Consider the following 13,827-nt stretch of genomic DNA (forward strand, 5'->3'; position numbering starts at 1 on the left):
TTACTGGTTGAGAAAGTTGAGTATTTTCCAAAGTTGCATATACTTTTCTCTACTTTCACAGCATTAGTCCAGCCTTAGCAGAACATTTTTATCTAGCTTGCCAGCCTGATTGCTAGGAATGCACTACCTAATAACCACACTATTTGTGATGAAGTGGACATATGGCACATCTCTAAGGCTAGTTTCACATTTTCGCTTTTGAGCGCAGCGATGGCCGCCGCTAAGCCCCGCCCCCTGCCGCGCCTCCGCCGGTAGCTCCGCATATGTTTCTGTTTGTTATCACTTTCACCCCAATAATCCTTCACTTTCTGCTAATTCCCCTAATCCCTACTCCTAGTAAGGAACTGTTCATCTCTTCTTCAATCCTCCCCATCCACCTCACCTCTGCCTCAAAACTGTTCCTTAACATACAATCCTCTGTCTCCAAACACAGACAGCCCCCTCATGCCCTCTCCTGCTCCCACCTGCTAACACTTTCTCTGCTCCTTCTCACTGCTGGTGATATCTCTCCAAATCCTGGTCCTCCTCACCACATTCCCACAGTCATTTCTACCTCCCATCCACGCTCTATCACAACCTTCCGTAACCTCTCCAACCTTATACCCATTCACCCAGCCCCCGCTTCCCCAGTCCCACTAACAGGAGCTCTGTGGAACGCTCGCTCTGTCTGCAACAAGCTTTCCTACATCCATGATCTTTTTGTTACTACCAAACTCTCCTTCCTCGCCATCACCGAAACCTGGCTCACCCCTTCTGACACAGCCTCTCCTGCTGCACTTTCGTATGGTGGCTTCCACCTTTCTCACACCCCCCGCCCCAGCAGCAAACATGGTGGAGGAGTTGGTTTTCTCCTGTCAGATACCTGCTCCTTCACCCCAATCCCACTGCCACCCTCTGTTACCCTCCCTTCCTTTGAGGTGCACTCTGTGCGCATCTACTCCCCCTCCAACCTCCAACTGGCTGTCATCTACCGCCCCCCAGGGCCAGCCACCACCTTCTTTGACCACTTCACCACCTGGTTACTTCATTTCCTTTCCGCTGACATCCCTACCATCATCATGGGCGACTTCAACATCCCCATTGACACTTCCCTCTCAGCTGCCACTAAACTTCTATCTCTCACTTCCTCCTTCGGCCTCACTCAATGGTCTTCTACAGCCACCCACAAAGATGGCCACACACTGGACCTCATCTTCACCCGCCTCTGCTCCCTATCTAACCTCTCTAACTCACCTCTTCCTCTCTCTGACCACAACCTGCTCACATTCTCTTCCCTCTTCACTCCATGTCTACAATCCTCACCCCACAAACTTTCACACCCTCGCAGGAATCTTAAACACCTTGACCTACACTCATTCTCTGAATCCCTCCTCCCTCTTACAGATATAAGTTCCTTACACAATGCGGATGACGCTGCCGCTCTATATAACACCACAATAGCTGTAGCTTTGGAATCCGCTGCCCCACTTACACATACCAAAACTCGCAAAATCAACAGACAGCCCTGGCACACCAGCCTGACCAAAGAGCTGAGGCGAGCTTCCAGGGCTGCTGAGCGCAGATGGAAAAGATCCCACTCCAACGAGCACTTCATCGCATTCAAACAGTCCCTCACTACTTTCAAGACCACACTCGCCACAGCTAAACAAACCTACTTCTCATCTCTCATATCCTCCCTGTCTCGCAACCCTAAACAGTTATTCAACACCTTCAATTCTCTCCTCCGCCCCCCAGCACCTCCTCCCTCCCCACTCATCTCAGCTGAAGACTTTGCCTCATTTTTCAAGCAGAAAATTGATAACATCGGGGACAGTTTTGGTCAACAACCCCCAGAGCCCTTCCTCCCGACTTCCCAGCCCTCCACCTTCAAAACCAACTTCTCCACCATTACAGAAGATCGACTCTCCACTCTACTCTCAAGATCACATCTCACCACCTGTGCACTCGACCCGATCCCATCCCACTTCATCCCAAACCTCACCACAGTCTTCATCCCAACCCTAACCCATCTCTTCAACCTATCACTAACAACTGGTGTTTTCCCCTCAAGCTTTAAACATGCCTCCATCACACCTATCCTCAAAAAGCCCTCTCTTGACCCATCCTCTGTATCTAGCTATCGCCCTATATCACTTCTCCCATACGCCTCCAAGCTACTGGAACAACACGTCTACCTTGAACTGTCCTCCCATCTCTCTTCTTGCTCCCTCTTCGACCGCTTACAATCTGGCTTCCGGTCACACCACTCCACTGAAACAGCCCTTACTAAGGTCACCAATGACCTCTTAACTGCCAAGAGCAAGCGACACTACTCTGTCCTCCTCCTCCTGGACCTGTCGGCTGCCTTTGACACAGTGGACCATTCCCTATTATTACAGACCCTCTCATCCCTCGGCATCACAGACTTGGCCCTCTCCTGGATCTCATCATACCTAACAGACCGGACATTCAGCGTCTCCCACTCACACACCACCTCCTCACCTCGCCCCCTATCTGTCGGAGTCCCACAAGGTTCAGTCCTTGGGCCCCTGCTGTTCTCTATTTACACCTTTGGCCTGGGACAGCTCATAGAATCTCATGGCTTTCAGTATCATCTTTATGCTGATGACACACAGATCTACATCTCTGGACCAGATATCACCTCCCTACTAACCAGAATCCCTCAATGTCTGTCCACTATTTCATCCTTCTTCTCCACTAGATATCTGAAACTCAACATGGACAAAACAGAATTCATCATCTTTCCCCCATCTCACGCGACCCCCCCTACGAACCTATCAATTACAGTAAATGACTGCCCACTCTCCCCAGTCCCACAAGCTCGCTGCCTCGGAGTAATCCTTGACGCTGATCTCTCCTTCAAACCACATATCCAAACCCTTTCCACTTCATGCCGACTTCAACTCAAAAATATTTCACGCATCCGTTCATTCCTCACCCAAGAATCTGCAAAAACCCTAGTCCATGCCCTCATCATCTCTCGCCTTGACTACTGCAACCTCATGCTCTGTGGCCTCCCCTCAAACACTCTCGCACCCCTCCAATCTATTCTAAACTCTGCTGCCCGACTAATCCACCTGTCCCCCCGCTATTCCCCAGCTTCTCCCCTCTGTCAATCCCTTCACTGGCTCCCAATTGCCCAGAGACTCCATTACAAAACCCTAACCATGACATACAAAGCCATCCACAACTTGTCTCCTCCATACATCTGTGACCTCGTCTCCCGGTACTTTCCTGCACGCAACCTCCGATCCTCACAAGATCTCCTTCTCTACTCCCCTCTTATCTCCTCTTCCCACAATCGCATACAAGATTTCTCTCGCGCATCACCCCTACTCTGGAACTCTCTACCACATCATATCAGACTCTCACCTACCATCGAAACCTTCAAAAAGAGCCTGAAGACCCACCTCTTCCGACAAGCCTATAACCTGCAGTAACCACCGATCGACCAAACCGCTGCACGACCAGCTCTACCCTCGCCTACTGTATTACCACCCATCCCTTGAAGATTGTGAGCCCTCGCGGGCAGGGTCCTCTCTCCTCCTGTACCAGTTATGACTTGTATTGTTTAAGATTATTGTACTTGTTTTTATGTATACCCCTCCTCACATGTAAAGCGCCATGGAATAAATGGCGCTATAACAATAAATAATAATAATAATAATACCGGCGCATGACGCTGCATGCGTCCTGCGTCCCCTATCTTTATCACTGGGGGCGCAGGCCGTGCGCAGTATGCGTTTGGCGGCGCATGCGTCCTTTTCACGGTGCGCCAAACGCAACCTGCTGCAGTTTGGTTGCGCTCGGCGCACCGTGAAAAGGACGCATGCGCCGCCAAACGCATACTGGGCACGGCCTGCGCCCCCAGTGATAAAGATAGGGGACGCATGCAGCGTCATGCGCCGGTAGGCGGAGCTACCAGCGGAGGCGCGGCAGGGGCGGGGCTTAGCGGCAGCCGTGCGCAGGCCGTCGCTGCGCTCAAAAGCGCAAATGTGAAACTAGCCTAACAACAAGCTTTTCCTCAGATCTTGGACCACAAAGGAATTGTCCTGGATATAACAAAAAATGTGCTAAAATATAAAAAATAATAATCTCACTTGCTAATGCTCCCACTGCTTCAGTGCTATGGACCACTTGTGCTGCAGTAATGTGTGCCGACTAGTGATGAGCGAGCGTGCTCGGGTACGCATAGAGTATCACTGATGCTTGCGCTCCAAGCTCAGATCCCCAGCCCAGATGTTTTGTGGCTGCTAGACAACCAATAAACATGGCTACAGCATTACTGTGTATTGCAGGCAATCCCTGGATTTATATTGGCTGTCTAACAGCCTCGAAACATGTGGGGCGGGGACCCGGGCATGGTGCTTAACACCCGCGATACTTGATGCAAACCCGAGCATTCCGATGCATGATCGAGTGGCGAGTACACTCACTCATTGCTAGTGTTGACCATTGCAGCCAATTACACCAGCGTGATCAGTGATCGGCAGCAGCGATCACATTGGACTGAGTCAATTGCAGGTTTTTTTAGCACACTGGAACACAGAGAAATACAGTACAACAAACGTGAAAAAATACTTTACTGTAAAAAAAATTCCAACAGTGAACAGCAAGTGCTAGTAAAAAGATAACAAAACAGAGTATTTAGTTGATACGTTGTTTGCAAAAAATGTACGCTAAGCCGCTCCACCAACGCCAAGGTATACCCCTCAGAGCAGTCCTATCCAATGTATTTAAAACCTGACCACGTGAACAGTACCTATATGAGCAGGGTTCAGAGAGGCAATGTCTGATGTGGGCATGCTGTGTGACGGCTTTATATGTGCAGGCCCACATGGGAGGGGTGGAGACCTCCCAAAGACTTGCAAAAGCAAGAAACCAATTGAATAAAAACGAACGCATGGGCCATGCACGTACAGTGAACAGGTCCGTAAGACAGTGTTCACACCACCAAGAGACTGGAACACAGAGAAACACAGTACAACAAACGTGAAAAAATACTCTGCTGTAAAAAAAATTCCAACAATCAACAGCAAGTGCTAGTACAAAGATAACAAAACAGGGTACTTAGTTGATACGTTTTTTGCAAAAAAAAAGTACGCTAAGCCACTCCACCAATGCCAAGGTATACCCCTCAGAGCAGTCCTATCCAATGTATTTAAAACTACACAGCATGCCCACATCAGACATTGCCTCTCTGAATCCTGCTGATATAGGTACTGTTCACATGGTCAGGTTTTAAATACATTGGATAGGACTGCTCTGAGAGGTATACCTTGGCGTTGGTGGAGCGGCTTAGCGTACATTTTTTGCAAAAAACATCCACTAAATACCCTGTTTTGTTATCTTTTTACTAGCACTTGCTGTTGATTGTTGGAATTTTTTTTTACAGCAGAGTATTTTTTCACGTTTCTTGTTCTGTGTTTCTCTGTGTTCCAGTCTCTTGGTGTGAACACTGTCTTACCGAACTGTTCACTGTATGTGCATGGCCCATGCGTTCGTTTTTATTTTTTAGCACACTGTCTGCCTGAAATATTTTTTTTTTTTTTATATACATATTTCAGACTACTAGCTCTATTTTTTAAGGTGAGAAACAAAGTTGCAAAAAAGACTTGAGACAAGATAAAACAGGTTTGGCTCTGAAAGGCGATATGTGCATGAATAAAAAAAAAAAAAACATTCAATAAAGACGTCTGATTCCAAGAGTTCTCATCCCAGCTTTCCAACCTTTTGGTCTAAACCACCTAGTGTGATGACTAGAGTTGAGCGATACCAGCCAATACTTGAAAATATCGGATCGGAATGGATCGGCCGATCTTAAAAAAAAGTATCGGTATCGCCGATTCCGATACCGGGAACCAATGAAAGTCAATGGGGCCAAAATATCGGAATTAAAAAAAACCCTTTCTTTCCTTGTAGGTTAATTCTACATGAAGAAAAACAACTAAGAATAATGTAGAATGTATTGTGGGAGGTGGAGGAGACATTAAAGCCATAGAGGTTTAGCCCAATCAAATGGAATAGCAGGAATTAAACTTTTTTTTTAAAGATGTTAGGAGTTACAAAGATATTGACTATGTTAGCCTCATTTATATTTTGCCAGACATGTATGTCTTCTTCTTCTTTCTTCTTCTTCTTCTTCTTCTACTTCCTTTTTTTACATTCTTCTTCTTCTACTTCCTTTTTTTACATTCTTCTTCTTCTTCTTCTTCTACTTCCTTTTTTTACATTCTTCTTCTTCTTCTTCTACTTCCTTTTTTTACATTCTTCTTCTTCTTCTTCTTCTTCTTCTTCTTCTTCTTCTTCTTCTTCTTCTTCTTCTTCTTCTTCTTCTTCTTCTTCTTCTTCTTCTTCTTCTTCTTCTTCTTCTTCTTCTTCTTCTTCTTCCTTTTCTTACATTCTTCATATTCTTCTTATTCAACAATTATTATTCTACATATTCAGCTTCTTCATCTTCTTCCTATTCTTCTTCATCATATTCTTGTTTGTGTCAGGCATTCCTGTAGTTGTTATCTAGAAAAGTTAGAAGTTTACACCTTCCGTTCTGCCTGTCACAAAAGATTTACAACAGGATTTGTCCGCGTTCAGTTTGGCCTGCAGCAGCAGGCCTTTTCCAGGGGCACCACGAGGAGGAACGGACTCACCCCCATACACTGCTTAGTCTTCTTCTGCTTATAAATAAGATAATATCATTTGCTCAGAGTATTAGTCTTATGCTTAATGTTCTTCTGCTTTGTTTTTTTTATGCTTCTTTGTCTTCTCTCTCTTGTTGTTCTGCATCTTGGTGGTTGTCTTCCTGTTCTTTGTCCTCTTGAACCAGCTGACGGTACTGGCACCCGGAGGGGCAGCAGAAGGAACAAGAGCCAATGGCACTACCGAGGACCAGCTGACGGTGCTGGAACCCGGTTACTAAGCAGGAGGTACCTGTGCTACAAAGCACTACCAAGGACCAGCAGACGTTGCCGGAACTCGGATACCGAGATGGAGGCACCTAGGCCAAAGGCTCTGACGAGAACCAGCTGACGGTGCTGGAACCCGGAGGGGTAGCATAAGCTGCAAGAGCAAATGGAAATAGCGAGGACCAGCTGACAGTGCTGGCACCCGGAGGGGCAGCAGAAGGAATAAGAGCCAATGGCACAACCGAGGACCAGCTGACGGTGCTGGAACCCGGTTACTAAGCAGGAGGTACCTGTGCTACAAAGCACTACCAAGGACCAGCAGACGTTGCCGGAACTCGGATACCGAGATGGAGGCACCTAGGCCAAAGGCTCTGACGAGAACCAGCTGACGGTGCTGGAACCCGGAGGGGTAGCATAAGCTGCAAGAGCAAATGGAAATAGCGAGGACCAGCTGACAGTGCTGGCACCCGGAGGGGCAGCAGAAGGAATAAGAGCCAATGGCACAACCGAGGACCAGCTGACGGTGCTGGAACCCGGTTACTAAGCAGGAGGTACCTGTGCTACAAAGCACTACCAAGGACCAGCAGACGTTGCCGGAACTCGGATACCGAGATGGAGGCACCTAGGCCAAAGGCTCTGATGAGAACCAGCTGACGGTGCTGGAACCCGGAGGGGTATCAGAAGTTACCCCTGAAAAGCAAAGTTGGCATGCCGCAAGCTGGCAGCAGTTACCGAATCACACAGTCCTACAGGGGGTGCTTGTCCTAATGGCACTATGGAACAAACCTTTCTTACCAGAACCCGCAGTCCACATAGGAAGCACCTAAACTGCTGGCACCCTAGCCTCGGCTAACCCAACCGCAACACGACATGGCAACTTGGGGTGGCAAACTGACATTGACACTTCCCGGAAACAGCAGGCAGGGCTGGAACCAAGCTGGGCAGGAGGGAGTACCCGTGCCAAAGTCAGTTATGAGCAGCAACTGGCGATGTTGGAGCCCAGGACAAGCACTTAGCAGGCTGAGGCCTGATGTGCTGTCAATTGGGAGGCAGCAGGACAGATTGCCATCAAAACAGCAGGGGAACAGCTGACGTTACTGAACCCCACAAACACAGGAGCTAGTGTTTTACTCTGTGAAGACGGCACTTCCGAGCAACAACTGGCTGTGTTGAAGCCCAGGGACAAGCACGGAGCAGGCTGAGGCTGCATTGAAGAAATTTTAAGATCGGTTGTAGACTACTAATTTGAACCAAGCTCCACTTAGGCCTGTGGCTTCACTGATTTTCGTATTTCCCCTGTCCTCCAACCCCGCCAGTTACAGCTCCGAAGTGGCGTCTGCACAATCCACACTTGTTCCTGTGTTACAGGTGTTCAGTCCGGTCAGTTAATCCCCTGATGTGTGTCCGGCAATGTCGCCTGCTCTGTCCACATTCCATGGGAATGTGGACAGAGCAGGCGACATTGCCGGACACACATCAGGGGATTAACTGACCGGACTGAACACCTGTAACACAGGAACAAGTGTGGATTGTGCAGACGCCACTTCGGAGCTGTAACTGGCAGGGTTGGAGGACAGGGGAAATACGAGAGACAGTGGAGCCACAGGCCTAATTGGAGCACGGTTAAAAATCAGTAGTGGTACGACTGTGTAGGCAGCAGGAGACTTTGCCATCCACACAGCAGGGGATCAGCTGACATTACTGAACCCCACTGAGACACGGGAGCAAGTATCTCTTTCCGTGTGGACGGCACTTCCGAACTACAACTGGCTGTGTTGAAGCCCAGGAAATAGGAGGGTGTAGGCAGAGGCCTACTGTATTTTGAATGAGGTGACAGCAGGAGAGACTGCCATCCACACAGCAGGGGATCAGCTGACATTACTGAACCCCACTGAGACACGGGAGCAAGTATCTCTTTCCGTGTGGACGGCACTTCTGAACTACAACTGGCTGTGTTGAAGCCCAGGAAATAGGAGGGTGTAGGCAGAGGCCTACTGTATTTTGAATGAGGTGACAGCAGGAGAGACTGCCATCCACACAGCAGGGGATCAGCTGACATTACTGAACCCCACTGAGACACGGGAGCAAGTATCTCTTTCCGTGTGGACGGCACTTCCGAACTACAACTGGCTGTGTTGAAGCCCAGGAAATAGGAGGGTGTAGGCAGAGGCCTACTGTATTTTGAATGAGGTGACAGCAGGAGAGACTGCCATCCACACAGCAGGGGATCAGCTGACATTACTGAACCCCACTGAGACACAGGAGCAAGTATCTCTTTCCGTGTGGACGGCACTTCCGAACTACAACTGGCTGTGTTGAAGCCCAGGAAATAGGAGGGTGTATGCAGATGCCTACTGTTTTTTGAATGAGGTGACAGCAGGAGAGACTGCCATCCACACAGCAGGGGATCAGCTGACGTTACTGAACCCCACTGAGACACTGGAGCAAGTATCTCTTTCCGTGTGGACGGCACTTCCGAACTACAACTGGCTGTGTTGAAGCCCAGGAAATAGGAGGGTGTAGGCAGAGGCCTACTGTATTTTGAATGAGGTGACAGCAGGAGAGACTGCCATCCACACAGCAGGGGATCAGCTGACATTACTGAACCCCACTGAGACACGGGAGCAAGTATCTCTTTCCGTGTGGACGGCACTTCTGAACTACAACTGGCTGTGTTGAAGCCCAGGAAATAGGAGGGTGTAGGCAGAGGCCTACTGTATTTTGAATGAGTTTACAGCAGGAGAGACTGCCATCCACACAGCAGGGGATCAGCTGACGTTACTGAACCCCACTGAGACACGGGAGCAAGTATCTCTTTCCGTGTGGACGGCACTTCCGAACTACAACTGGCTGTGTTGAAGCCCAGGAAATAGGAGGGTGTAGGCAGAGGCCTACTGTATTTTGAATGAGGTGACAGCAGGAGAGACTGCCATCCACACAGCAGGGGATCAGCTGACGTTACTGAACCCCACTGAGACACGGGAGCAAGTATCTCTTTCCGTGTGGACGGCACTTCCGAACTACAACTGGCTGTGTTGAAGCCCAGGAAATAGGAGGGTGTAGGCAGAGGCCTACTGTCTTTGTAATGCGGAGACAGCAGGAGAGACTGCCATCTCCACAGCAGGGGATCAGCTGGCAATGATGAACCCCACTAACACTCTAACGAATGTGTTTGGCTCTGTGGAGACGACACTTCTGAACACCAACTGACGCTGTTGGAGCCCAGGATTAGGCGAGGAGCAGGCTGGGGCCTACTGGATTTTGGCAGGTGAAGGCAGCAGGAGACTTGCCATCTCCACAGCAGGGGAACAGCTGGCAGTGCTGAACCCCACTAACACTCTAACGAATGTGTTTGGCTCTGTGGAGACGACACTTCTGAACACCAACTGAAGCTGTTGGAGCCCAGGATTACACATGCCGCATGCAGAGGCCAATGGGCAGCGGTTTTTATGGAGGTTGTGGACTACTACTGATTCTAACCATGATCCACTTAGGCCTCTGGCTCCACTGTCTCTACTATTTACCCTGGCCTCCAACCCCGCCAGCTACATCTCTGAAGTGGCGTCAGCACAATCTACACTTGTTCCTGTGTTACTGGTGCTCAGTCCCGTCAGTTGATCCCCTGATGTTTGTCCGGCAAGTTCGCCAGCTCTGTCCTCATTCCCACTACTGGTTATGGGAATGTGGACAGAGCAGGAGACCTTGCCGGACACACATCAGGGGATAAACTGATGGGACTGAGCCACAGGAACACAGGAACAAGTGTAGATTGTGCTGACGCCACTTCAGAGATGTAGATGGCGGGGTTGGAGGTCAGGGGAAATAGTAGAGACAGTGGAGCCAGAGACCTAAGTTGGGCACGGTTAAAAATCAGTAGTGGTTTGAATGTTGATGGAGCTGGTGACTTTGCCGTCCACACAGCAGGGGATCAGCTGGCATTACTGAACCCCACTAACACAGGAGCTAGTGTGTTTCTCTGTGCAGACGACACATCTGAGCGACAACTGGCTGTGTTGAAGCAAAGGGATTATAGTTCAGGTGGTAGAAAAATGAACACACCAGCAGACCTGGATACAGTTGCCAACCACTAATTTAGTCTGTAAGAGGAATGGCAAAGTCTTTGGAGATCCAGGCCTTGTTCATTTTCAGAAAAGTCAGCCGGTCAACATTATCGGAAGATAGTCGCGTGCGACGGTCTGTTAGTACACCACCTGCGGCACTAAAGACACGTTCCGATAATACACTGGCAGCAGGGCAAGCCAGCACCTCCAATGCATACTGGCTAAGCTCTGGCCATGTATCCAGCTTAGAGACCCAAAACTTGAAGGGGGAAGAGCCATCTGGGAGTACAGCGACAGGGCAAGACATGTAGTCTGACACCATCTGACGGAAGCGTTGCCTCCTGCTGACTCGAGGCGTCGCTGATGGTGTAGACAATTGTGGTGGACACACAAAACTTTGCCGCATTTGGGCCATAGTGGTCTTGCCTTGTGCTGCGGCGCTGCCTCTGCTCCCTCTTTGTGCAGAGTTTCCTCCACTGCCTCGACGCACAGAGCTGCTTTGTAAAGCACTAGCAACAATGCTGTCGGGTGGAATGGAAAACATTATGGACTGCACCAGTGACTCTTCATACGCCCGCATTTTACGCTCCCGGTTCAACGTTGGTATGAGCCTTTGTACGCTGTCCCGGTAGCGAGGATCTAGGAGGGTGTACACCCAATAATCAGCCGAGACGAGAATGTGGGCGATGCGGCGGTCGTTTCTCAGGCACTGCAGCATGAAATCAACCATGTGCTGCAGACTCCCAACTGTCAAAGAACCGCTGTCCCCTGTTTGAGGCGTGACCTCGGCCTGCTCTGCATCACCCCACCCTCGCTGTACATACTGAGTAGAGGTTTGTGTACCTCCCTCCTCTGGAGAGATGTCTTCCTCCTCCATCGACTCCTCCTCATCCTCCTCACAAAGTGTCCCCTGCCTAGGCCTTTGTGAGGAAACACGTAGCGCAGACTGTCCAGAAGCAGATGGCATTTGGGACTCCTCATCCTCCACCTCTTCTGAAACCTCATCCCTTAGTGCTTGCAGTGTTTGTTGAAGCAGGCAGATAAGGGGGACAGTCATGCTGACTAGTGCATCATCTGCACTCGCCATCCGCGTGGATTCATCGAAGGCACGCAAAACGAGGCAGATGTCCTTCATAGAGGCCCACTCAATGGTGCTGAAGTGTGAACGGCGCACAGTGCGACTTGTTTGCGCCTGATGCAGCTGGTACTCCATGACTGCTGCCTGCTGCTCACACAACCGCTCCAACATATGTAACGTTGAATTCCACCGGGTGGGTAGGTCACATATGATGCGATGTTCCGGAAGGCCAAATCGTCGCTGCAGAGCAGCGAGGCGCGATCTTGCCGTGCTGGAACGTCGCAAGTGAGCGCACTCTATGCGGACCTTATGCAACAGTGCAGCAAGATCCGGATAGTCCCTCAGAAAGCTCTGCACGACCAAGTTAAGAACATGTGCCAGACATGGGATGTGTGTGAGGTTGCCTAGGCCAAGAGCTGCCACCAGATTTCGGCCATTGTCACACACTACCAAGCCCGGCTGGAGATTCGCTGGCCCAAACCACACATCGCTCTCCAGCTTGATAGCATTCCAGAGCTCCTGCGCTGTGTGGCTTCGATTCCCCAAAGAAATTAATTTGAGTACAGCCTGTTGACGTTTGGCCACGGCTGTGCTCATATCGGTCGTAACAGGCTCCTGCTCTGCTGTTTCTGAGGAACTTGAGTAGGAGGAGGAGTCTATGTGTACAGACTGGAGTCCTGCAATCCGTGGCGTTGGAAGAACACGTACAGCGCCACTCTCCAGATCCGTACCCGGCTCCACAACATTGACCCAGTGGGCAGTGAGGGAAAGGTATCGTCCCTGTCCATGGTTACTGGTCCACGCATCGGTGGTCAGGTGGACCTTGCTACTAACGGCGTTTAGTAGCGCATGTTTTATTTTGCCCTCAACATGTTTCTGCAGGGCAGGGACGGCTCACCTGCTGAAATAAAAGCGGCTGGGCACGTTGTATTGGGGGACTGCCAATGCCATTAAGTCCCGGAAGGTGTCAGTGTCCACCAGCCTGAATGACAGCATTTCAACTGCCAGAAGTTTGGCAATGCCAGCATTCAGAGACTGTGCTCGGGGATGGTTTGCCGAGTAAGGGCGCCTTTTATCCCATGCCTGTGCTACCGATGGCTGTGATGGATGGGAACGTGCTGCTATGGGTGTAATCTGACAGGGTCTCCGGACAACAGTGGCAGAGGTTCTTCCTTGGCGATCCTGTGAGGAAGCCGAACCAGCAGTGTGTGAGCTGGAGGAAGAGGGCCCAACACGAACTGAAGAGGTGGTAGGTGGTGCTGTACGTTGGCCTACGTCTTCAGGGTGTCTCTGCAACTCCAACTCGTGCTTGGTGCGCACATGTTTCCACATATTTGTGGTATTGAGGTTGCTGACATTTCTCCCTCTTTTGACTCTCTGATGACACAGCTTGCATTTGACAAAGCAAATGTCATCTGCAACTGTGTCAAAAAAGGACCACGCACTGCAACTCTTGTGAGCGCCCGGTTTGCCTTTGGAAGGAGGAATGCTCCTAACGGGTGCCGAAGTGGAGGGTACAGGCAACCAAGTCTTCCCCCTCCCTCTGCCTCCTGTTTTGGCCGGTAGGGGAATCTCTTCCTCCGAGCTGCTCCCACCACCTTCCTGTTGCTCACGCCATGATGGGTCAAGGACCTCATCATCTTCCCTCCCCTCTTCAAACAGCTGCTTCTCCGGGGTTGTCTCGCCAGCACCGTACGCACCAGAAAGTGGCAACTGAGTCTCGTCATCATCTGATGCGTACTGAGGTGTGCTGACCATAGGCACTGGCCCACTCGCCTCTTCAGAT

General features: G+C 50.1%; 1 protein-coding gene across 1 annotated transcript in view; it reads left to right on the forward strand.

Moving 5' to 3' along the window:
• The window catches only part of GPCPD1 (glycerophosphocholine phosphodiesterase 1), a 116,051-nt gene that overhangs the window by 89,239 nt on the left and 12,985 nt on the right, over positions 1-13,827 (forward strand). The window lies entirely within an intron of this gene.

The sequence above is a fragment of the Dendrobates tinctorius genome, unplaced genomic scaffold (assembly GCF_039654945.1).
Source record: "Dendrobates tinctorius isolate UK_male_01 unplaced genomic scaffold, ASM3965494v1 ptg000203l, whole genome shotgun sequence".
Classification (NCBI taxonomy): domain Eukaryota; kingdom Metazoa; phylum Chordata; class Amphibia; order Anura; family Dendrobatidae; genus Dendrobates; species Dendrobates tinctorius.